This window comes from Pteronotus mesoamericanus, unplaced genomic scaffold (genome assembly GCF_021234165.1).
Source record: "Pteronotus mesoamericanus isolate MK-2021 breed Mesoamerican mustached bat unplaced genomic scaffold, CSHL_Meso_final scaffold_54, whole genome shotgun sequence".
Classification (NCBI taxonomy): Eukaryota; Metazoa; Chordata; class Mammalia; order Chiroptera; family Mormoopidae; genus Pteronotus; species Pteronotus mesoamericanus.
The window spans coordinates 7,067,396-7,093,421 of NW_026555321.1; the positions used below are offsets into that span (position 1 = coordinate 7,067,396).

Genomic DNA, 26,026 nt, shown 5'->3' on the forward strand with positions numbered 1-26,026 from the left:
TGTGATTAATGATATAGCAACAGAGTGAAAGATCCTATTGAGGGAGACGGAGTTTGCTAAAGGATAAGATCTGAGACTGAAATATCTTTATTTTAGCATTGGTCCTGTTAAATTTGAGATTTTTTTGGGACATTCAAATGAAGATGTCATGTAAGCAGTTGACATGTGGACCCAGAGTTAGAAAAAGAGTTGTCGGCTGGAGAAGTATATTAGAGAATTAACGACATGTAGATGACTTTGGAGGTTCTAGAAGTGGGATAGATTGCCTTAGGAGGAACTTTGGAGTCTGAAAAGAAAAGATCAGAGAAGGTAGCCCTGAAGAATGTCAGAGGCTAAAGACTGGATAGAAGAGAAACTCACAGTGAAGAGCTGGAATGGCTAAGGAAGTAGTAGGAAGATCAGGAAAGAACGATGCTGACAAAATTGAAAGAAGAGTATCATGAGTGTAAATGACTGTCATCCTTTCGGTCAGAGCTTAAATGTTTCTTCTTAAGGGTTTCCAGGCTCCACAAGGTAAAACTGGCATCTCCCCATTATTTGTTCTCTGACTCTGTTCCCTTCCTCTGAAGTACTCACCATGATTTATAATTATGCCTTCTCCTGTATCAATTTTCCCTCCCCACTAGAATGTAAGCTGTATAAGGATAGTAAACACAGTGGCATTATATTTACCACTGCATGTACAGTGCATAGCAAGTTTTTATTGAACAAGGACAAAAAATAAAAAATTTGTTGAAAAATATAATGAGTAAATAAATCAAAAGTCCTCAGAAATATCTGCCTTCTTGCCAACAGTAACTAAGAGTTTCCCATTTCTCCCCTACCCCAACTTATTCCTTTTGAGAGCTCTGATTAAACAATGATTAAAATTATAGTTGATGAGCTTTATTGCCTAGGCCCTTACACAGGCTTGAGCATGCCTCCAGCAGTAATTGATAAATAGTGATTTTAATTTGGACTTACTTCTCCAGTTAATGGAAGAGGATAACTCCAGTTAAAGAAAGCAAATTACTTAGTGAATGTACTCCTGCTAAGGGAAAAACTAATTCCTTAATTTGTATCTGCAAAGCCCTAACATTCACAATGCTGCTTTCCTGACTGACTAGCTTGTGGTATTTTGCATTTTTAATTTCCTGTATTAGTGAAGAAGACTGCTTTAGGAACAGAGCAGAGCTGTTGCTCTGGAACTATACTATCGCTAACCCTCATTGCATCATAGAGATAAAAAGAAAATCAGGGATTTAAAAAAAAAATCTGTGATTATAAATAGGTTGAGTTGAGATGTAGATGCTGGATCGACATGACTGTTTTGGATTCATGACAATTTTGATGCTTTGATCTAAAATAAAAGGCAATATATTCTTAGAATCAGTTGCATGGATGCAGAAAACTTTCAATATTGGCATTTTGATTTTTAATGTTGTTAGAAGGACTTTTAGTTTTATACAACCTAGCAGATACATGAAACAGGAAATATGCCAATCAGGTGACTTTTGGAGTGTAGATTATTCCTTTCCATTTGTATCTACAATTATAATTGAATATTAATTCAAAAGGACCTCTTGTTTGACCTATCAGCTAGAGACAATTTAAAGGACTTTTTTTTTTAAAAGAAAGACTATTGATAACTATGAATTTTTGAAATTATGCTCATTTTTATAGGTTTATTTCAGAAGTAATGTGTGTTTATTATACACAAATCAGAAAATTTAGATATGGAGAAAGATGAAGAAAAAGAGATATAGAATACATAACTGAAGATAGCCTTCAATATATTTTCTTATGCATATATATCTAAGTGTATATATATGCACACATACCTAACATAAAAAATAAACTTGTAACATATTTTGCTTTTGACATGCTTTTTCTGTTAAACAAAACTGAACATTGTTCCATGTCAATGTTCATTGTGTACATTTTTAATAGCTGCATAGTATTCTCTAGTTTTGATATATTATAATTAACTTGACCACCCCAATTAAATTGTTTTAATTTTTGACTATTATGGATTTGACTTCTATCTTTGAGGCTGAATATTTATGCACATCCTTTATTCTTTCCTTGGAATAAATTCCTGGAAGTAGGAGAGCTCTGGTCATCTTTTGTGATGCTTTTTTTATACTTGTTTCCTAATTTTCCTTCTAGAAATTACTTAGATTTTTACTAACAAAGTTGTTCCCTAACTTTCCTCCTAGAAATCGCTTAACATTTTACTAACAGGGTATGAGTGTGTGTGTGAGCGTGTGCCTGTATGTTTGTTACAGGGTTCCCCTTGACGTCACAGAGGTATCTAGCTTTGTCAATTTAATAGGCAAGTCATTTGTATGCCCACACTTACAGATACACATGTAAATATATTCCTTCTAGTTTCATGTATTGAAATATTATGCCTCCTTCTTAGGGATCGTCTTTGGATGGAGGTATCAACATGCAATTCTGAGCTACCTAGGTTTCAAATAATAAGATGGGAAAAAAAAAGAGTTAAGCTTGCAATTCTTTTCCTTTCATCTTCATTTTAGAGAAGGCCCAGAATGTAGTCTCCAGTTTTTCTTTAGGAGAAGGAGCAGCAGGAAGTAGAAGAGTAGGAAATTCATTCAATGCTATGTATCTGGCACTGCAATGCAAAGAGAAAAGAAGAAAAAGGAGACTAATACCATTTCCCAGTGTGGTCCTCCAGCAGAAGGCAGAGAAATTTCACAGGAATATCACACCTGAAAAATGTGCTATCTCCCAGCCCGTTTAAAATTCTATTCAGAATGATAATTGATATTGCAAATAACAACTATTATATGCCATTTTAAAAATGTGCCGTACAACATTGATCAGAGAAACTATAACAAACTGCATCTGTTTTTGTGAGAATTTCTTTTTTTAGTTCTAGTTTTTCCTCACGGAGTTCCTATAGAAATGCCATTATTTGGTTTGAAAATACTGAACAATCTGATCATCAAAAAAATGTTTTCCTTTCATGCCAGAAAATACTCACACTCTCCATATGAACACATACACATTTCTTTGAATGGCAGCTTCCTAACTAATGTAGCAAAAAAAGGGAGAGGTACACATTTAAAACTGATTAGAAAGAAGAAGCACTTGACTTGTAGAAGGGACATCATGCTCTTGTGCTTGATACTGCTTCTGGTGAGAAAATTTTTCTTAGACTTTTCAACAAGGTTGAGAATTGCATAAGACTGGCAGAACTGATCAAATTCATGGTTAGCAAATAGCCCTTTTCTTTTTTAATTCCTGGTTTTTAAATTATATTAAACAAAAGTTAATTTTCATAAAGCTTTTGGAAATTTGTGCATATACACATTTATATGCATGCATCACATCAATAAAACCTCATGCAGTATTATTGGTAATAACAAATATCCCTTATTATGTCTGCTTTCCTTCTGCATGAGGCAGAGAAATACAATAGTTCATGTCTGAGTTACACATGTTCAAAAATTCATTATGTCTTTTCCACTAAACAAAATAATAAAATTGGGGTTTAGGGTTTCTTTGTTGTTACTGAAATTGTCATTAATCCTCACAAGGGGATTTGTACTTCATTTTAGATCCCTGCCCATATAACCAAGTAAATTAAATCCTTTGTGAACTGTGGCTCAAAGGGGGTGTTATTGCATAACTGTTATTATATTACTTGATTTCAATTAATTGTTATCTTCTTGTCATAAATGGGCACAGGCCCTAATGCAGGACCTTTTCCTCGGCTCTTGTAATCATCTGTATAGTAGATTGTGTGCTGCTGGAGGGCAGAAGGGCTCGTATTCATCGCTGTAGACCCACTGCTTAGTATAAAGCCTGACACTCAACTAATACTCGATAAAAATGTTTCCTGGAATGACCTTCATGTCTTTATCCAATACCGTCCAATGATAATGCGTTTTAAACTTGTTACCTGCAGTATGAAGTAGTGGTTTCTTTATAATCGCAACCTGATCTCTTTCAAGCCTCAAAGAGTATCCCTCCTTGCTAGTAGGTTAAGATTTTTTTTTGACAGGTGTAGAAATTATTTATCTTATCCATATGGCTTGAAATATCCATTGCCTCCTCACATCTCCCATTTCATGTTGGCACTTTAAAAAAAAATCCTTTACTCTACCCTCTGCCAACATTTGGCCTTTTATCTACATGCCTCAGAGACCAATAATAAATCAGTGACTCATACTTTCCTTTTTCAGAGACCATATTGTCTTTCCCCTAGGGAGTTATTTTTGTTTTAGTGTCTAATGATGCTGGTCTTTATTGGAGACTGGACAAGCGGAAGAGATACTTGCTTTTCTAAGGTTCCCTGGGTCCTCTCTTGACCCCTTCTAATAAACAGAATGACATAAACAATCTGCCAGATTGCTGGCTGTGGCTGCTTGTAATGTAGGATGCAGCATTTTGGCCAACTGTTTCCCAATTTCATCCTTGAGTTCCTTCAAACCTCTGGGTGGCTGCCACCTGGTCCTACTGATTAAGGTACATTTATTCAATCAGTTTGACTTAGATGAGTTGGGGTGTTGCCCAGTATTAGATTTAATATCTTCTTACTTTCTATTTCTGGAGAACCCTAAGAGTGTGTGACTCTCTCTTATATATTTTTTTCCTGGGTTTTTAAATTTATTTTTCTAGCTTATGCTGTTACAGTTGTCCCTGCTTTTACTCCCTTTCCCCACCTCCACCCAGCCCCACCCCCTCCCCTCCCTAAGTCAATCCCCATATTGTTGTCCGTGTCCATGGATCGTGCACAAACGTTCTCTGGTTAATCCCTTCACCATCTTTCAACCTGTCTCCCGCCTACCCCTGCACACACACACCTTTCCAGCAGCTGTCAGTCTATTTTATGCATCTAAGCTTCTGTTACTATGTTGTTCGTTAGATTATTCTTCCAGGTGAAAAATTCATTCTTCATAGCAGCCATCCCATTTCACTATGGGGCCCCAATCTTTGCTTCTCTTCCAGTCATCACAGAACACTTCAGACTTTCTAAGAAATGACCAAAAAGGAAAAGTGAAACTCTATCTTTGTGTCCTTTCATCTCTGGCAGTTGGAAAATATCACCAACAGATGAGTCTGTTTACAGATTGAGTGTTTTCTCACCTATCTTGTAACAAAACTGATTAAGGTCTCAAAATAATAGGAAAATTACATAAGTTAAAATCTAAAAAAATTAGAAACATGAGGGTATGAGTATAAAAGGAAACCTGGAAAAAAAATCGTGCTATAGTTAGCATGCTGCACCTGCCTCAATGGGTAGGCCAAAATTTGGTTTTAGCATTTTTAAAGGATTCCAAGCCTCTGCCTTTTTGTTTCTTTTGCCTTTTATTTTACTATTAACTTACTGCAACAAGGCTTTCTCTTCCATTTCTACTTTCTGTTATGATGCTTGGGACCCTTTTGACTTCTTGGAATAAATGTTGTATTTGTTTTCCTTTGCACAATTCTAGTTGTCATATTTGTTGTTTCCCAAGAAAGATATGTAAAAACATATTTGACACTCATTATCACACTTCCTAGCTTTGTTGTTTCGAGGCCAAAATGCTTCAAGGAGTCAGTTGTTTCTGGGTTTTTCTTCCACGGCAACTCAGTGTCGACACAAGTTGATGTGAATGAGAGAAGCATTCTAATTTTGTAGATAACTCAGAGGTGGTAAATATGCATTTATTTTATATAGACTTTTAATAATTGTACCTAAACCCTAATTTGTACAGAAATTGTTACTGGCAAGCAATAAGGAAATTAATTTTGGACTGAGTGAAAAAAAGAAAACTAAAATAGTCACCATCTTTTTTGTATTGAAGGGGCATGTATCTCACTCAGCAGGGACATGTACACTTACATCCATACCTGCCTTAGGCCTTTATGATGTTAATGGTAAATCATAATCTAGGGAGGTTTATTAATTGCCAAAGAAATTCAATCTCTTCTTTGGAAGTTTATTGTGAGGGCTATTTAGGAGTTTGGAAGATGTTGGTCTTTTTTAAAATTAATATTATACAATATAAGAAAAATGTAAAATATGCATAAAACAGAAGTGAAAATCTTAATTTATGATCATAATAGAAATAATCCGGTAATTGCGACTCAGACTAAAACAAAGAGCAGGAAACCAGAAATTCCTCAGGTATTCCTTCCTGTTATTGACTTTGCTGTTTTTCTTTTTAGTTTTCCTTTGCAATTATATATCCTCAAATAATATAGTGTACTTGTGTCTGTTTGGAATTTGTATAAATAGAATCATACGCTATGTATATTTTTTCCATTCAGCTTTGTTCTTGTGGCTCCAACTTACCTTATGTCTGTAAGATTAATTTATGTTGTGACACAACCTGATGATTGTGCATTTCCACCGTTTTATGCTATTCCATATGAGTATGTCACAATTTTTTTGTCCATTTTATGCTGATGGGTTATTCCAACTTTTTGCTTTTACAAAATTTTTCTGTAATTTTGTGTATATATCTTTATTGCTTTCTATATTTTTGAGGCTGTGTCTAGTATAAATTTTCTTCTTCTTGAAGACCATATTTAGGAATTGCATAATGGGTCCCAAAGGTAGCATATCCTGTTGAACTTTGTTTCTTTAAAAATATCTTTATTTTATTTTATTTTTCTGGAAGTAGAATTCTGTCAGTAATTTTCTTTCAGAACTTTCATAATTTTGGGGGGTGGGTATATTAGTGTTGTATTAGAAAGTTAACTATTTGTCATTCCTTTGATGGTAAAATGACTTATTTATCTGACTTCTTTTAAGATTCTCAGACTTTCCTTAATTTTCTGCTATTTATCTGTAATGTTCTAAATATGTTTAATTTTTCTTGTCATAGCTTCATTGGCTTCTTGAGTCTGTGGATTGATATGTTTCATAAGTTTTGAAAACTATCATTTAATTATTGCCTCTGCCTCCTTTCTCTCTTTTTCTATGGCATGCCAATTAAATGTATATTAGAATTTTTCATTGTTTTTTCTGTCTCTTACTCTATTTGTGTGTTTCATAATTTTGTCTTTCCATGCTTCCTTGTGGATAGTTTTTATGACATATCTTAAAATTCACTAATTTTCTCATTAGCTATATCTAATCTGCTATTAACACCCTCTCTTACATTCTTACTTTATTGTGTGTTTCCAGTTTTACAGTATGTGGTCTTCTTCACATATATATGTCTTTAAGTTCTCATTGACATTTTTAAGATGGGCTTTCATCTCCATAAACATTCTAAAGGTAGATTTATAATCTGCTTATGCTAACTCTAATATCTAGATTCCCTCTGGTGCTATTCCTGTTATTTTTCATGTCTGTGATTTATGGCTCTCACATTGTCTAGCCTTATAATTTTTGATGGCTTACTGAATATTTAATTTCTATTTCTTCATAGAGGATTTTATTTTTATATCCTGGATATCTGGGGGAATTAGAAGTCCAGGAGCAGTGCTTGAAGTTTTTCTGGATCTCCAGAATATAACCTTTACATCTACTTTAGGTTGGGCACCTCTGGGTCATAAACAAGAAAAAACATTACTTTAACTGCCCTTGTTAACAATGAACACCTTTGAACTCTGTTTCCTGAAGCTTTTGGAAAGCCTGCTGGGGAGGAGAGGTAGTGGTGGTATACCAGGTCTCCACACATGGTATTTGTCATCTCTGCTCCCTCACCTCTCACTCTCTGGCTCTTTTCTTAGCTGTCCTCTTTCAGTTGGAAAATTTCCCTGGAGCAGAAACATCTCTGGCTTATCTCCTCAAGCTCCATCCCTCTGTACTTACCAGTGCTTTATTTCTCTCTTGTGTAAGTCTACTATGCTTTTCATTATTTGCATTTTTATGTGTTGTTACAACACTTTGTTGTCTTCAGCAGGGACACTTCCAGTTCATCTAGTGCTTTGTTACTAGAAATGATAGGTGTCCAGTTTTGGCTTTTTAATAATCTGCTGTGTTCACTATTGCCAGTGGGGGTAAGCATTTGTTAATTTATTTATCTTTCATTCAACCTGCAAATATGTCCAACCTCCTATATATTAGATAAGTAAGACATGATCCCTACCCTAAATGAACTCAAAGGCTGGTAGGAGAAATAGCATTCAAGCAAATAATTCAATATAGTTTTAATGTAATTATGGAAGTAAAAAGCAGGTGTTCAGGGGATTTAGATCAGGTGAGAAAATGACTGTGCAGAAGAGGATGGCCTAGAAAACTTACAGAAGAGTCAAATACTAAAATATGTTATTGGTATTTTTATTTTTAAAGCAATATATGATCACAGTAGCATTGAGTGAAGCAAAATGAGAAACATGAAAGTTACTCATAATCCACCAGCCAAAATTAAAGTATTTAAAATTATCTTGATAGATACATATTAATATAATACTATATATATGCTGATAGATATAGATTAGCATATATTTTTCTTTTACAGCCAGCATTTTCCTTTTCTATCCAGTCCTACCCATACTTTTGATCTAAGAAACAGAGGTTCTTGTGTATAAAGAATTGAAAGAATATTAATTTCTTTAATGATGGCCACCATTATTATGGAAGCCCCTAATCTGGCACCTTCAGTCCAGCTCAGAAGTGTGTATTCATGAAGTTACATATATGTTTTAAGAAGCCTTTCTTACATTAAAAATATACAATACCTCTTTCTGCATTCCATCCAGATACCTCTTATAATCACAACTGTTCAGGTTGTCAGTGACTTCATTGGAAAGATGGGAAGCTAAACCTGCTAATGTTGCCATCTTCATTTGGGAGAGAGTAGTATTTGGAAATATCATTTAGCCACCCATCCTTCTATTATTCTGTTGACAACTTTTTTTGTGACACACAATACCTATTTAACTGTAGAAAAAAATATTAAAATAAAAAACAGACTTTCATATATTATCGCATTTAATGCATCAGATGGGGTCCAATATTGTACAAAGCCTACATATGAATGAGAGGAAATGGAAGATCATCTAAGATGAAACAAATTTTTTAAAACATTGAATTATTTTCTTGAAGTTTATTTCTCCTACTAGACTTTGAGTTCACTTAGGGTAGGGATCATGTCTTACTCATCTAATATATAGGAGGTTGGACATATTTGCAGGTTGAATGAAAGATGAATAAATTAACAAATGCTTACTCCCACTGGCAATACTGAACACAGTGCTTTTTTATTAAAAAGCCAAAACAGGGCACATATTAATTCTAGTAATAAAGCACTGGATGAATTGGAAGTGTTCCTGCTGAAGACAACGAAAAGTGTTGTAACAGCATATAAAAATGTATATAATGAAAAGCATAGTAGACTTACACAAGAGAGAAATAAAACACTAGGAGGTACAGACAAGGAATAATTCCATTGCTGTAAGTATTATAGTTTCAAAATATCAAGTATTCATTCACTCTTTTAAATGAAATCTTTTAATTTCATCTACATATTCTTCCAAATGAACTATGGAAACTTTTCTTTAAAGACAAAAACATTCTACTGGGCTTTTCTTAGGGTTATATTAAACCTAGGAGTTAATTTGAGAAAATGTATCCTCTTAGCATTATTTCAGCCATCCAGGCTAAGAACATGGCATACCTCTCTATTTATTCACATATCTTTTATTTCACATAAATGTTCTTTTTAACTTTTTATTTTGAAAAATTTCAAGCATATACAAGAGCAGAGATGAAGCCCTGTATACCTACCCCATGCCTTTAATAAGGATCAGTTCATGTGTAACCTAGTTTCATACCTATCCTTTCCTACTCTTCCCTGTATACGTTTTTACAAAATCACAGACATTCTATTATTTTACCTGTAAATGTTTAAGTTCCATAGATTTTTATTTATTTTTTCCTCATAAAGAACCTACATGTATTTTGCTGGGGTTATTTATAAAATTTTATATTAGTTAATATCACTATGTATAGTGTCTTTTTTAAACTTCCAACTGCAAATGCTGGTGTAGAGAACAATTATAAAATATTTATATTCAGCTAGTTTACTGGATTTCTTGCAAATTTTGAAAGATTTAAAGTTATTCTCTTGTATTTTCTAAATATATAATTATATTGGTATATAACAGTAATTTTATTTTCTTCCTAATATCTCAGCTTCATATCATTTTCAAATATAATGCCCTGATAGAACGTCCAAAAATATGTTCAGTAATAATAGTAAATAGAAAGTACTTCTTTCTTCTTTGTGAGTTTATTAAAGTTGCCTTATGATATACATTCTATATAAGTCCTCTTGAGAAATTATCTAGGAATGAGTATTGAATTTTACCATGTTCTTTTTTATTATCTAATAAGGTAGCTCTATCACTTTACTTTTTGAATGAAGTTAAATGTGTTCATAGATTTTCTCAATTACTGATTACTCACTTTATTGCAATAAGTTGTTTTAATGAATTCATGGATTTGTATATTTTGATTTTTGCCTCTATGTACACATGATCAATCTACTCTGTGTCTGTAAGTGCAGTTGCGTGTGTGTGTGTGTATGTGTGTTTTATTGAGGTTGGATTGTATTTTGAGTGCCAGTTTTAAATGGTCATCTTTGTTTTAGAATAAGTACTCTAGCATAAAGATCATCATTTTTTAGGAATTCCCAGAAAAATTAATCATAAAACATTTGTTCAGAAATTTTGGAAGAGATAGCTCCTTAATCAAATGTTCATTTTCCCCATTTTTATTAAATTATTAAGAATTTCCTTGAGTCAATTTTGATAACTTGTAATTTCTCAAATATTTAATATATTTTATTGAGATTTTCAAATACATTAGAAGAATATATACTATTCCCTAGTTTTTTAATCTTATTTTTATTTTATACCTTTACCTAAAAATGTAAATTTTTAAAATATTTTTTCTATTTTTTTCTGATTATGTTTATCTCCTTAGAAATCACTTCCTGCATTCATTTTTTCAAGTCACATTGTTATTAAATTTATTCAATGATTATTTTTTTCTCCTGCTTTTGAATATTTTGTCCTATAAGAATGCTATTTTACATTGAGGGCAGTTTTGCCTCAGCTCGTTAAATTTTGTTTTGGAGTGTTCTCATTTAAATTATTTTCTAATTAATCTTTAATAACAGCTTTGCTTGAATCTTTGAGCCAAGAGTGATTTATTGAAGGTATTTTAACTTCTCAAGTGCTTAAGTTATGTTATGAAATTCTGGTTTGTTTTACTATAGTCAGAAAACGATCAGAATGAATCCATAGATCAAGAGTGACAAATTTTTACCTTTTCAAGAGTCAACAGTGACTCTTGAAAGGATATCTTATCATCCATAATCCATTTTTAGTTTTCATTTTCTTTTCCAAGTAAACAGTCTGCAGATTTGGGAAGGGGAGAAAGGTATGTGAAGAGGATGGAAGTGTTACACATGAGTGTGCGCACCCAGGGAGATCAAGACAGAACTTCCCTGTAAGTGCAAAACATATGATATATTTTTGTCTCTTGGCTCAAGTTCTAGGTGAGACTCAGAGAGCTGGGAAGGCTCTCTTCTCCCTTTTCCCTCATGTTAACATGGTAAAGCAGAAATGAAATAGATGGCAGGGGAGCCATAGTGAGGCATGAGGGCTCCTGAGAGAGCCTCCCAGTTTCCTGCAGGCTTCTGAGTGGCTGGCAGGGACATCATCAGAAGGGACTGAAAAAGAACACACAAGGGAGCCTGGAAACAGGGACAGCAAGGAGCATGACTCATGCAAGGTGACAACCAGGAGCCATGGCAAGTCTTTAGGTATAAGTAGGAAGATGGAAAGATCAGCTAGAGATGAGCTGGGAATGGAGCAGGTGGTCAGCACAAGGACAGCAGTGATTGCTCTGGGGAAGCAGATTTCACTCCTGAACTTCAATGCGGGGCTGGCTGATTTAACAAATGAAAATAAAGGAGGCTCAGTTTAATCTGAATTTCAGATAAATAAAATACAATTTTTTAGTATAAGTATACCCCAAATATTGGATAGGATACTACTTATACTAAAATTTTTGTTTTATAAATATTTATGTAATTCAAATTTAATAGAATGTTTTGCATTTTATCTGGTAAGTCTCCTCAGTGGCATTTGTGAGTGTCCCAAAAATGTTAAATAAAGAGCAAGAGGAAGACAACTTTCAGAGGAAATGTTTTACGTCTGAATGTTTCAAAAGACCGCTCAATTTAATTCTTTTTCCTAGAAGTGATCAGATTAGATATTTTGCATTAGAAATAAATGTAGTTCCAAATCATAAGTTCTTGTGTTACAAAAAAAATAAAACATCATTTTTGTATACCCCAAATGTTATAATTTTGAAATTTCATAATTACTGTATTTGTTTTTAAGTTCATGTGTTAAGGTAAAATATGGCATTTTGCAGTGTGATGTCCACATCTATGTGCAAGTGACCAGCATGCTAAATTAATATCCTTCAGTGTTAATTCCAAATTTTGAGGCTTCTCCACCTCCGGTCCAGTCAGCTGAGACCAGGGGAATGGGGTAGCAGAGTGGTGTAATGTGATGGTCTCTATGAATGAGAGAAGCAAGGGGTCACTGTGAACTGGGCAAAGCCTAAATTGTGTCTACTGTAAGTGTCTTCCATGTCCTGTTGTGACAACTTACTAATAGATTGCTGAGTTTTAAACCTGGTCCAGCAACAGAAAATAACAGGGAACACTGATTGTATCTTCCCCATCTCTAGCTCCAGCAATTATCAGAAAGCAGTTTATAGCTTCTTTTTTATAAGGCTACTCTCTTTCCAGTACATTTCATTATGCCTTAATCACGGGGTAGCACATGTCACTATTATACGTCCTTTGGACCTTACCTTGACATATTTTTTTCTCTATTTGATTACCAGCTTTAGACAGCACCATAGTGCAGATTAAACCCTTGACATCCAGTTACAGAAATACCGATGCCTTCTTTTACAGTACTGTCAGAATCTTTGTGCCATTTCAATAACCAACTTGCCAGAAATGTAGTGAAATGTGATTAAATACATAGCATTTTTTAAGAGCTAGTGAAGAAACAGGAATTTATATATGAGAAAAGATTGGTTTGTGCCTGTGAGATTGCAACAGCAAACATTACAGGGTTAGTTATTCTGATAGGTTTTGTATCCTGATTATTAAAGTTATAGGATCCCTTTCACTTAAAGAGTTCAGTCGATATCCAAGAGGAAAATCTCCAGGGAAGAGGAGTTCTTCAAATGTCTCCTTAATTTGGAAAGATTGTGATTGAGGAAATGACTCATCTATCATTAGTGGTGAATTCATGGAGCCAGGAGTCTCAAATGTATTCTAGAGTTCAATCTTGGCTTTACAATTCAAAAATGAATTAACGTTAGCCCATGGAATTTAACTTTCCCTATATGAGGATACAACGCCCACCCCCTACCCCCCACCAATGCCTCTATTACTCTAGGTATTCTTAAGAAAGGTTCTCACTTATGTTCAATAATTTATCATAATTATTTAGAATCAAAAATGTTATTCATGGTGCCAGCCTAGATGAGATCATAGAGAAAACATGTTGTCCCTCATTATTGCACCAATTTCATGGCTGTTTGTAAGGAGAAAAGATATTTATGGTTTATTTTAGGTTACTGCCGACTTGCGACCTATCTGTCAGTCCACAGTATCTTTCTAGAGTGTACACTGAGCAATTATGCTTGAAGACTGTATTTGTGATAAGATATGGGGCAGGAGTAGGGGTAAAGCCTTCACCTCACGATGCATGTGCTAAACAGTCAGAAATTGAGATATGTGGTCTGGCAGTAGAAGAGGGTAATGTCCAGGCATTGACCTGTGACAAGTACCTACAACTGGGAAGGAGTCTGCTGGGAGACAGGACTGGGAAGCAATCTCAGGTTGTGTATGGAGGGCGTTGGATATCACATTAAGAATGTACTCATTTCCCTATAGATAGTTGTTCCCTCTATCTAAAGAGAGAGTGGAAAACTGGACACTGTCTCTTTGCCTACCTAAACCCTACTTTTTCTCTCATTGAACTCTGCTTAAGCATCAGCTTTCCTAGAGGGTCTTCTTGCTTCCTTGGCTGTCTCTTTTCTATCCAAGCAATTATTCAGCATATACCACAAAGTCCTCTATGGTCACACCATTATAGACTGTCATCTCCATGGAACTAGAGTCTCCTTCACTCTCCCCATGTCCAATATAGGCCTTGGCAAGTGTGAGGGAAAGATAAATAAGTAGATAAATATAGTAACGCATTTAAACCCATATCAATTCCATGAGGTGGGGACTATAACTTTGCCCACTGTAAAGATGAGGAAACTGAGTACAGAAATCATAAATGACATGCCCAAGGATATAAAACTAGTAAGGGTGGATCTCGGATTCAGGACAAACTGGGCTCACTCTGCAATCATGCTTTTAATCACACAGCTCCTGCGTTCCTAAATCAAGATGATAAGGAGTGGAGCAACCTCATATCCTAACTAAAATTCTGAATTTTAAAGTCACATTGATGTACAGAAATAGAAAATCTTGCTTTAGAAAGATAAAATTTGAGCGATTGATCCTCACAGAACTAATACAAAGTGAAATTTTGTTGCTAATTATTTTGTTAATTCGAACTCTTTTCCACAGACCCAGCCAGGCAGGTTAAGGTGACTTGTAAATCTCCTCCTAACTCCGTTCTGTCCCCAGACCTTGCCAGTAGGTTTTTCTCATTGACTTCTCCTCTTGTGGCTCAGGAGTGTACAGGAATTCTGTAGAAATAGTCATTCTCTCTCAGGATTTGAAGTTAATATAACTGGCCCAATGTCCCCTTCAGGACATTACAGTTTATCATGATTCTTATATTTAGAGATGAACTGAGCCAGAGGATCTTAGAAGTCACTTCCTCCATCTGCTTCTCTTCCACAAGAGAACCTTCCTTTCTGCCTTCCTTCCCTCCTTCCTTTCTTGCTATTTGGCCATGACTAGCTTCCACTTGCTGTTTGCATTTAATGAGTTTTCAGTTTGAAATTCATAGCCTTTCCTGCCACATTATTTCAGCAAAGATCCACTACAAATGACAAAATACAACCTTAACATAGAACAGAAAGTCAACTCAGATTTAACCAGTTTCATCACAGAATAATTTTTTTTCTTCCCCGGGATGTTGAGGGAAGAAAGGAAATTAGAATTTGTAAACCAGCATGAATCTGGATCACCAAATGCCATTAAAAGGAAAATAAACCAAGGGACTTTATTTTCCAAATTAAGTGTTCTCTTTTAGAAGCTACCTATTTACTGTCTGAAAGGATTAAAAGCTTGCCTTAATAAAAATTGAAGACAATGAGTTAGAGCTTTTGGGTAAATGTTTAACTCTTCCTACCTCTACAGATTTGGAAAAGAGTTCTCTTATTGAACGTGCTTCCTCATAGATATGTCTCAGAATAGGGTCTGCAAAATATGGCCCTTGGGCTAAATTGAGCTTGACACTTGTTTTTGTAAATAAAGTTTTATTGGAACACAGCCATGCCCATTCATTTAAGTATCCTACGTGGTTGTTTTTGTGCTGCAACCACAGAGCTGAGTAGGTATGTCACAGATTGCATGGCTTACAAAGCTGAAAATATTTACTAACTGGCCCTTTACAGAAATCGTTTGCTCATTTGTATTTTAGAATGCCCGGAGGAGAGGACTTTGCCTTCCCTAGTCACAGAGACCATAGTTTAAACCAGGAAATTCTGGGATTAAATATGATTTCTTAGTGGGCAAATACACCTATGGATCGAGAAGTCTGGCAAGATTTGTGTTCAAATTTTGCCTCTGCTTACAATTGCCCTGTGTGACTTTGACAACTTGCTTAACTTCTCTGAATCGCGATTGTTTTATTTGCAAAAAATAGAAAGTGTTTGAAAAACTATTTTGAAGAACTACTATGACATTAAAAGGGATCACATTCAAAATTGTGCAGTGCATTTCTAGCCATGTAGTTGGCACTTAGTGAATACAGTTTATTTTTCCTTTTTTATGTCCAAATTGAGGAGTAAGCCACATGTGAATTCACCAATTCTTCTGTCTGGACAAATGTCCATTTATATTGTGGAAAAATTCTTTGTCGTTTTAGCATATTTCCGTATTTTATTAGGGGTCTTTGAAAAAAATGTTTTTGTCCAGTACATCTTGTGTTCTATTCAAGGGTTTTACCAAGTGCTTCCCGATTCATTTTGAACTGTTATTCAAGGCCAGTTTTAAGTAGGATTCCCCATGGTTACGGTAATAGCAACAATTTCCAGCAACTCTTTAAAGGAATTTATACAAAGAAGAGCAGGTAACTTGGGCTTTGGAAATTGCCTTCCTGCACAGCATTTTTCCTGGTGTAAAATACATCTCTTAGCTATACTCCAAGCCTCAGAGGACAGACCTCTGGAGGATGCTCCAACTCCAAGAATCTAGGCCAGCGGCCTTGCTGCTGAATGTGTAAAATTCCTTTTGAAGAGAAACCAGGCTTTTGTTAACAGCCTCACAATAAGTTGGAGACATAGATTGATTTTTGTTAAATATTGTGCCCCTGGTATAGAATGGCTCTTCTAGCCTCAGTCCAAGGAAACACACTTGTTCTGTGTCTGTTTTGTCCAGTTTGAATAACACTATTACCTTATGTCTGTTCACCTATTTGGAGAGATACAAGTAAGCCATCTGGACTGAAGGAACATGTTCTGTGTTAATAAATGTTTTTTTACAGACATTCACTTAAACCTTGTGCCACGAATACTTATCCGCGGGAGGTGGGCTGCCATGCAGTATCATTCTCTTCAATTTACAGATGAATGAAACGGAGATATGATGAGGGGAAGTGATGCAGTTAACAGTTACACAGTAAATGCTCAGAGCTCAGAAGCAGCAATAACTACTGGACGTTTTTGCTGTGCACACATTAGCAGGTGCACCAAGAAACTGGCAAATAATCTCTCCCCATTCGACCTCCTTCCAGCATGCCACTTGGGCTTAGCTATCACTACAGGTTTTGTTGTACTTCCCCATCACATTTTTTTCTTGGCCTTGATCTCATCTTTTATTTCCTCTTCTTCCTCCTTTTTCTTTCCCCAACTCCCCCACCTTCCCCACCTCCCTTGTCTCTTCTGCTTTCTCCTTTTCTATCCTAATCCTACCATATTCTATTTTTGTCAGTTACTTTAAATCCCTTTGGCATGAAATAGGTTGTAAACAAATATATGTATGATAGAATCATGAGAATTCAGACTTGGAAGTAATGCAGAAAGACAAAAACTACACTTTCTTCCATTAGAGCTGAGTGAGCAAAATTTAGTTATTTACTTACTCTATGGATATGATTAAATATTGAAAAATAAATAATGCTTTGATCTGTATCACAAAAACATAGGAAATTAAATAATTGAATAGATTGGGGTTTGGGGGTGTTTTGCATATCACATCCATGCCACAATCTTTGGACATGTTTCATAGGTGATTAAAACTCTAGCATTATCCATATCCCACTTATATTCCCTTTATTTTGGTGCATAGGAAAAAGTCATTTTCCACTTGTATTCACACACAGATACTAATAACACACACACAAAAGTCAGATAATCACCTTGGTTTGTATGCTCTTGTAAAACCACATCACATCACTTCAGAGCTCTCGAATCTTAACGTGAACATAATACTGACTGCAATCGCTAGACCAGGATTTTTCAGTGTAAGGCTGAAAACATCTGCACAGTGGTTTTCAATCCTGGTTGCACATTAGAATTACCTTTGAGGCTTTAAAAGGATTACCCTTACCCCATACTAGGGATTCTGAATTTTTGGCCCAATAAGAGCTCTTCATTGGAATTTTTTCCCTTCGGATAATTCTAATAGTGGCAAGGGTTAAGAACCATACTACTAATTGGTCTTGAGTTATATAGTCAATTGTAAGTCATATCAACTTTTCATTTTCTTTTTTAATGAACAGTCAGAATAGAATAAAATAGAAAATATCAGTATGCAATTCAAGTAGTTATCATGGGTACTATTCCATTAAGCTTTTATTTCTGTTTCATGTATATTAGAGTGGATACTGTCACTATTTAAAAATAATTTTTTACTGTGAGTTATAGTCAAAGTTTAAAAAATACTGTTTTAGAATATGTTTAATGAAGAAAGTATGTTATGTTGATATTTGCCTAGTGAAAATAGGAAGATCTCCAATCTGTTCTAAGAGAGAAGCCCAATTGCACTATTTTTAAATGCCTGTAGGACGTGAAGTGGCATTGTGGTATTGTAGTGATCTCTGCACTATCAAATGTTTCTTACGTATTTACAGAAGCACTTACATATTCTCTAAGACACTGAGCCCAACTTTCCTCTCTCCTGTAAGTACCATCACTACATAAACGTAAGTTGCATTTCTTAAAAATCTTTTTTACCCCAGTTTTCTTACTTTTAAATCAGCTCATTCTAACTTTTTGTTAGAGATATTTAAGGAAGATTTACACTTCAGAAGAAAACAGAGGATATAGGGTTTAGCACAATAGTGCTTTATTAGTTCTCTGAACACCCCATCAGGTCTCTAGGTCTAGAACTCAACAAAATTTTCTGGAATCTTCCAGGAGGCTTTCCAGAAGTAGAAGTGGGGCATTCGTAATAATACCGAGTGCTCAAATATTCCAGGATAGTCAGTAGTTTTCACAGATTATATCAAACCCTCAGCCCCTATGATTTCACAGCAGTTCACGTGAGGTCAACATGGGAACTCCCATCCAGAAAGCTAGTGCATCCCCAGGCTCACTGGCTCCACCCCCAGGTGAATGAGGCCCTCCCTTTCTTCCTTTCCACCTGTTACCTGAATCTCTCTGTTGATGGGCATGCGCTGAAAGGCTGCTCTTTCTTCCTGCCTTTATGCCTTGAACTGGTTGTGGAGCAACTAGGTGGAGGAGCAGCTAGGGGCGCAGGTGGACAAGGATTGTGAACCAGAGAGGCTGTGGTCTTGAGAGGTCTGGACTTTCCTCAGCTAAACATTCGCCAGGGACAGGACCCGAAGAGTTGTGCCCACGGCTCATGCGACATCCCTTTGTGCCACTCCTACCTTGAGCTGGGGAACATACACAAAGTGGAAAAGTGATGATTTTAAAAATAGCTCAGAATGTATTAAAGAAAGGAGTGATTGAACTCAACTATGAAAAGTAACTTAGCAATAATAATAATAAAAATAACAGCCCAAAGGAGGAAGGCAAATACAGGATATATAGCACATGGAACTTCCTTTTCAAAACATTTTGAGTAAAATGATGTTTCCTCAAGGAACATACTTCACAGAGTGCTGCGTATTTAAAAGAATTTCAGTTATAAGAACTGAAATGAAGCAGGAGTGGAAGTCACTTTTTTTTTCCTCCCGGAAATCTAGTACATAATATCCAGACACCCAGAAACTTTCTGGAGACAGCTAGCATCAGGCCATCCATTGATAAGTGTGCAAAGAGCTAACAGGGTGGCAGTATTTTGAGACAAGGGAGGCTGATGTGAACTTTTTACAAAGGGAGATGCTGAAATGGCAGGACAACAAGCTCAACTATATCACCACTTGGCAGAAGAGAGCAGGACAGGCTGTTCACCAACTCTTCAAAAGTTTAAGTACAAGCAACTTAAATTTCAGCAAACTTCTATACCTACCATCTTCCAGAAGATAAGAAGTGATGGGGGAAAGGATGGGAGTGAAAATTGGAGGATTAATTGAAAAGGTGGGCAGAGGTTGATATCTAGGTGATTACCAATGACTGGGAAATGTTTGCATGGAATAGAAAAGAAAACTGAATCAGTTGACCAAAAGATGACTCAGAACTGATAACAGAAGCATAAACAGCAGGATGTGAACCTTCTGCAGTCACTGAAGCGCAATGAAGCATGAGCGTCTGAGGCTGGCCTTTCGGATAGCAGAAGAGAAGGCATTTGCAGCAGATTTGATGTAGAGTTCAAAGACAAATTGTCCTACCCTTTGCCACAGCATGGATGGATCTGGAGAGCATTATGCTAAGTGAAATAAGCCAGGTGGTGAAAGATAGATACCATACTATCACATCTATAAGTGAAACCTAATCAACAATATAAACAAACAGGCAAACCATAACCAGAGACATTGAAGTTAAGAACAAATTGACAGTAACCAGAGGGGAGGGGGTAGAAGGATAATGGGGGAAAATAGGGGAAGGGTCTTCAAGGAACATGCATAAAGGACCCATGAACAAAGCAAAAAGGGGTAGGGTCAAGGGTGGGAAGCAGGGATGGGTGGGGCAGTGGGGGGCATGGTGAGGGGAAAATGGGGACAACCATACTTGAACAACAACAACAAAAAAGGCAAACTGTGGCCCCTCCTCAAAAGTAATCTTTCTCTCAAGCTGGATAGAACACCAGATGATTTTAACAGTTTTCTACTCTGACAGAGAATGAAAAAACTAAAACAGAAGTAAGTGAATTAAATCAATAAATAGTAAAGAGAGAGGTCATAAACTGCCATCAGAAAAATGAAAGCGGTCTAAAGAATAGCCCACGAAAGGACACGTGCTTTGGACTACAGATGGACTTCTGTAGGGCCCAATACAGAGGCACAGGGAGGAGAGGTCCAAAAAGTGGAAGCCTGGATGACAGGGAAAGGGAAAGAGGAGGATCAAAAAAATCCCCAAAGCAGATCAGCTGTGGATATTTCCTCCCTCTTTCTGTCCCTCCCTTATTTTCTTCCTTCCCTGCCTTCCCATTGTTTTTCCTCCCTCCCTCCCTTTTTATTCTTCCTTTCCTTCCTCCCTCTGTCCCCTTCCTTTCTTCCCTTCCTTCCCTTTCTTTCCTATGTTTTTTCTTCCTCCTTCCTTTCCTCTTTCTTCCTTCCTTTCCCCCCTTCTTTCCTTCCTTCTCCCCTCCCTCCCTTCCACCTTTTTCTCTCCTCCCTCCCCTTCTTTCTCCCTCCCTTCCCCACTTCTCTCTATCTCTTTTCCTTTCTTTCCAGGGTATTCATGACCCAGCCTAATACCCTGGCCTTTTCCATGGTTCAGTCTGATTTGTGTACTTTGGGGAAAATAACACTGGCATTGTTATCATTTGCTTACGCTATTCCCTTCACCCCACACCAACTATGTAGCTGCCACTCAACATATCTTTTCTCCTGACTGAACAAGGAAACTGAAGACTAGACAAGTTATACCTGGTCAATTGGTGACTCGCTAGCCCTCAGTCCACCTATTGCATGCCCTTGCCCACTCTCATTTCATACCCTGCTTTTTGTATGTCTTCCATACAGATCATGCTGAGACTTAGAAAGACCTGCAACATCTAAGATAGTCAAGTGTGATAGCTTAAACAAGGTCAGGATTAGCTCCATTTGGAGAATAAAAACTTCCAAGCTAATGGTTAATTCTTCCTATGCTCTAAATTTCTTGTCTATGCTTTAATACATTCTATCAACATAGTCCATTTCTATGGATACAGTCCATTAAAAAGGGGGAGGTTGGTGAGAGGTGTAATATTCTTATTTCCTACACAGTAAGGAAGTCCAGAGCTGGCATCCTGTTCTACAGTTTGCCTGGGGAGAGAAGTAAATCTAAGGAAAAATGAGTGGTGAAAGCTGGGAGGGGTCAGGAGTACAGCAATATGCAGGAGAGAAGGCCAGTGAGAAGGATTTTGGTCAAAGATTGAGAGGTATTCCCAGTTAACATTATTTCATTAAGTTTTCACAGTATTCCTGTATGGTAGGTGGAGCAAGTATTATCTCCATTAGGTCGATGAGAAAAATGAAGCCCGAGATGTTAAGTGACTTACTTTGAGCTCTGACACCAAGTGACTAAATCAAAAACACTATCCACATCTGCTAATTCTAACTTGATTCTACCAGAACAATAATGAAGTTTAAGTTTTAATATCTACACAAGCCTGAGAAAATTCCATCACCAATCATTCTTACCGTGGCAGTTAAGATCCTTGGTGACTTGGCTATTTTTTACCTTTACAGCCTTCCTAGCTATGCCCTACTTCATTAATTAGCTCCAGTGATACTGAATTAATTTTTTCTTCTCTTCTCCTACTCAGCTATTCCTTATCTCCTACTTCAGCTCTCAGGTGACACATTTCTTCATTTGAAGAACCCTATCTAACATCTCTAAGTTAGTGAATGATGACCCTTCTTCTTTGTGCTCCTTAGATCTTGTTCTTTCCCCTATTCTAGCACTGTACTCTAATTGCCTGTTTTTCTGTCCCTGTCTCTATCTTAAACTTCTTAAGGATAGTGACACTATACAGCACCAGTGCCTAGAGTAGCTTTTGGCATATATTAAGGATCTCAAAATGTTTGCTCAAGGAATAAAGCAAATGTCAGAAGATCAAATCATTTTAAAAATTCACTTTTGTATTCTAGATTACAACCAAGCCTTTCTGCTATTCACAGACCAAATTTAATTTTGCTCACTCGATCAACAAATGTTAGCCTAGATTCTTAGTGTTTCCATTGGGGTTGTATGCTCAAACTCCTGGCATCATAGTGCTTTTTATAAAATAGGTCCTCAACACATAATTTTGGAATGAATTAGTTAGTACAAGGATGACTAATATACCCATTTCCTAGGACATTTAATTTAGACAATGTTTTGCATATAAGTAGCAGTGATAAGGGACAGAATATGGGAAGAGTTTTTGGTAGCTTTTGTTTGATAAGCTGAAAAATGTGTTTGCAAGGGGGACTTCAATAGGCCTATGTAGTCACTGACTCCTGGGAAAGATACTGCAGAATCTGATCTAGCTTGTAGAAATCAAAGATGACTTGACTAATCTTGGCAAGGAAAATATACAACCTACTGATTTATTATGTGTTTTTAGTGATACCCTTAAAGATCACAACAGTCACGGGTATTTAGAAAAATCTCAAAATGCTTCATCAACAAGATAGGATCACTAGTAAGACCAGAAGTCATATTCACAGGAACAAAGTTAAGGGCCTGAAATGGCATATTAGTTGGTTTGACCTTTAGTTTGATGTTCTCTGCCACCATTTTCCATTTTACCAATCTCCTTTAAGAATTCTTAATGAGCGTTTATGGAGCACTCTCTTCCACACATACTGAAGTGCTCACTATAGAGAGAGTAGAATGTAATGTGTAAAGAGCTTAGTTAGGCCTTGGATTCAAACAGCCTTGGTTTGAAGCCCAGCCTGACCCCTTACTAGCTACACGGTCTTAGATCATTCACCAAACTTCTCTGTGTTGCAGTTTCTTGACAGGTATGTTGACATTGACAAAATTAATACTCCTTGAGATTTAAATAAGTTCATACATATACAATGCTTCACACCTAGTAAGGACTTGATAAATGTTGGCTCTGGTGAGTTTTTTATGTGCTAGGTTAGGTGTTGTGAATACAGCAGAGAAAATGAAGTTATGGTTTCTGTACTCTTGCAGTGTGCTTGTCATTTATTCTCTTTACTGTATAATTCATTCTTCAGCCTTCCTCTGTTTTGCTGTGAAGGGAGCCTGACCTATGAAAGCCACATTTCCCAGGCTCCCTTACTAATTGGCTTCCTGCTATATTTAAGTAGCAGAAGGTTCAGACAAGAGATTGAGGTTGGGAGGCCAATGATGACTTGCTGCTTGGGAAGTAGCACCAACGGCAGAGGCTGTCTCTTCTTCCTTTCACATCTCTCTCCAGCAGAGCCTGCTGCTGTGCTCATAGGCCCCACTGGAAACCCTGGTTCATAGGCTTCTTACCAGCTTTCTGCTGTAAGCATAAGGTCAATACAGAAGAAACTAGAACAAGAAGAAAAAGGCAAATTCCAAATTTAATCCTGGATCCCAATGTACCTGAAGATTTTATATGTCTGGATTTTTAAAGATATGAGCCTACAAAAGTTTTTTGCTTAAGCTACTTTGATTGCATTTACTTGTCACTGTGAGAGTTCTCATACATTGTCTACTATTCATGAAAACTGTTGGAGATATCACAAAATAAAACAATTGGCATTCTCATTGAATATTTGTCACTGGAATTTTAACTAGTGTTTATTGCCCAGCTAGGATTAAGTGTATGAAGCTGAGCAAGATAAACATGGTCCTTCTCTTTGATAGAACAATAATGACAAATTAAGTGATTTTACACTTCATACGTCAAACTGTTAACTTTTACTATACTTATTCCAAAATTGTTGTTTTTCTGGAGGTCTTCCCGTAGTTGATGTGTATCTTAAAACACATCTTATCCATTTTAATACAAGAATGTAAATTAAAATGCAAACAAAAACTTTAGGGGGAAAAGTTTTCATTTATTTTCAATAAAGTGAATCCCAAGCCTCCAGTTGTTTTTTGGGGAAAGCTACCCAAGGCAGGAGGCCTTTTCAGTGCAATGAAATTAACAGTGTCACTACAAGGCAATCACTCATTCTGCTATATGTTTCCTTGGCTCTGCTCTTCTCCATTTGCTCAATGATGCAGTTTGTCTTCCGATAATGAATGGGCTTCCTCTGTCTTTGAGCCACTAGCATAAGTCACTGAAAGTTGCCCAAGACATGTCTAAAGTTCATCTGCTTTGGGGATATTTTTGAATCTTTCATGGTTGATGAAAGTAATTTGTAATCATGATGCAAGTGTGCGTGTGTGTGTGTGTGTGTGTGTGTGTAGACTTTGTCTTAAAAATATGGACAGTGGCCTTTTAATGTTATAATGCATGGTCAGGCTGTAGTTGCTATGGAAACAATAACCAAATATCCTGACATTTGAGGGGAAGGAGATGCAGTGGTGGCAGCTGTGATTGGAGTTGAGAGATTGCTGATAGAATTAAAGTAGCTTAGAGAGTAAGGAGCTTTTTCTACCTTAATGTTCAGATCAGAGCAATCAACTCTTCCCCAGTGTCTACCAATAATATCCATCAAAGCCAAACTGAAGGCTTACTAATATTATATTAATTATTATTTTATACTCAATTTATTTTGGATAATGGATGAGTGAGACTTTTGGGTTCCTGATTATAGTTGGTATATAACTTTTTACACAGTATAAAATCATGCTTTATGGTAGTAAAATATTATATCCAGGTCAATGTCCACACAAGACAATATTGCTATTAAGATAAAAAATGCATCCTTTTGTTCAGAATGTGATGCCTTGAGGTTTTATTCTTTAAGTATAAGTTGATCAGTAAAATGACAACATCTTATACATATTCTGTTCAGAAGGGATCACTTTCTAGGACCTCAATGATTTCTGGGTAGTTTCTCTGCAGCTTCCTGTACAGCAGTGATAGTTTTGCATTGTTAAGAGTTGGAAGATTCACCAAATGAGAAGTTCATGTATTGGTGTTTATTCTGTTCATACTGCATGTCAGAAGAATATGAGAGAAGTATGGAATATGGGGAGTAGCATGATCACCCTAATTGCTGTAGTGACGGTCCTCTTTGCCCAATACTGCCTTAAGCTCTGTGGATGTGGACATGGATAGGAAATGATTCCTGCTTTCAAGAATGGGCTTGGACACATGAGGAGAGAATGCATGCAGACTGCTCATTGAGTAGGGGTGGTTCAGGAGTAAACCAACAAATGCAGCCAAATATAAAAGGAGAAAGTAAGTCCAATGGGATGGACAGATAAAGAAACTGAAAGGGAAGCAGAACTTGAGATGGGACCTAAAGGAAGAGCAGACCTAGTTAGAGAGGGTAGAATATGCTTGGTATTAGTAGACTTCAGAACATATAACTATACTGCATATATTCTTTCGAATGTGCTATGTTTATTTAAAATAGAGACAAGGTCAGGCAAATGGTGTGAGTGACGAAACATATGGGGCATGAGTGGTTAAGGGACATTGAGTAGTTTGATTATGCTGGAGTGAGTGGGGGATGAACATATGGTTCTAGTAGGTATTCTCTGAGAATGAAGTTGTGTAGGGAATTATGGGGGCTATGGAAGACAGGTTAGGAAATCCGGGATTTTGTAGATACCAAATAACATTGAGGGCAACAGGGCTTAAATTCTAATAATTCGAGGTCAAAGTGAAGACTCTCAAATGGTAATAAACATGGTGAATTTCCATATACCGCTTGGCAAGCAGTAACCAGTCAATAAGTGCAAACTGAATTTGATTCC

At 36.4% G+C, this 26,026-nt stretch overlaps 1 protein-coding gene across 1 annotated transcript in view; it reads left to right on the top strand.

Annotated features, from left to right (window-relative positions):
* The window catches only part of GADL1 (glutamate decarboxylase like 1), a 132,686-nt gene that overhangs the window by 31,673 nt on the left and 74,987 nt on the right, over positions 1-26,026 (top strand). The window lies entirely within an intron of this gene.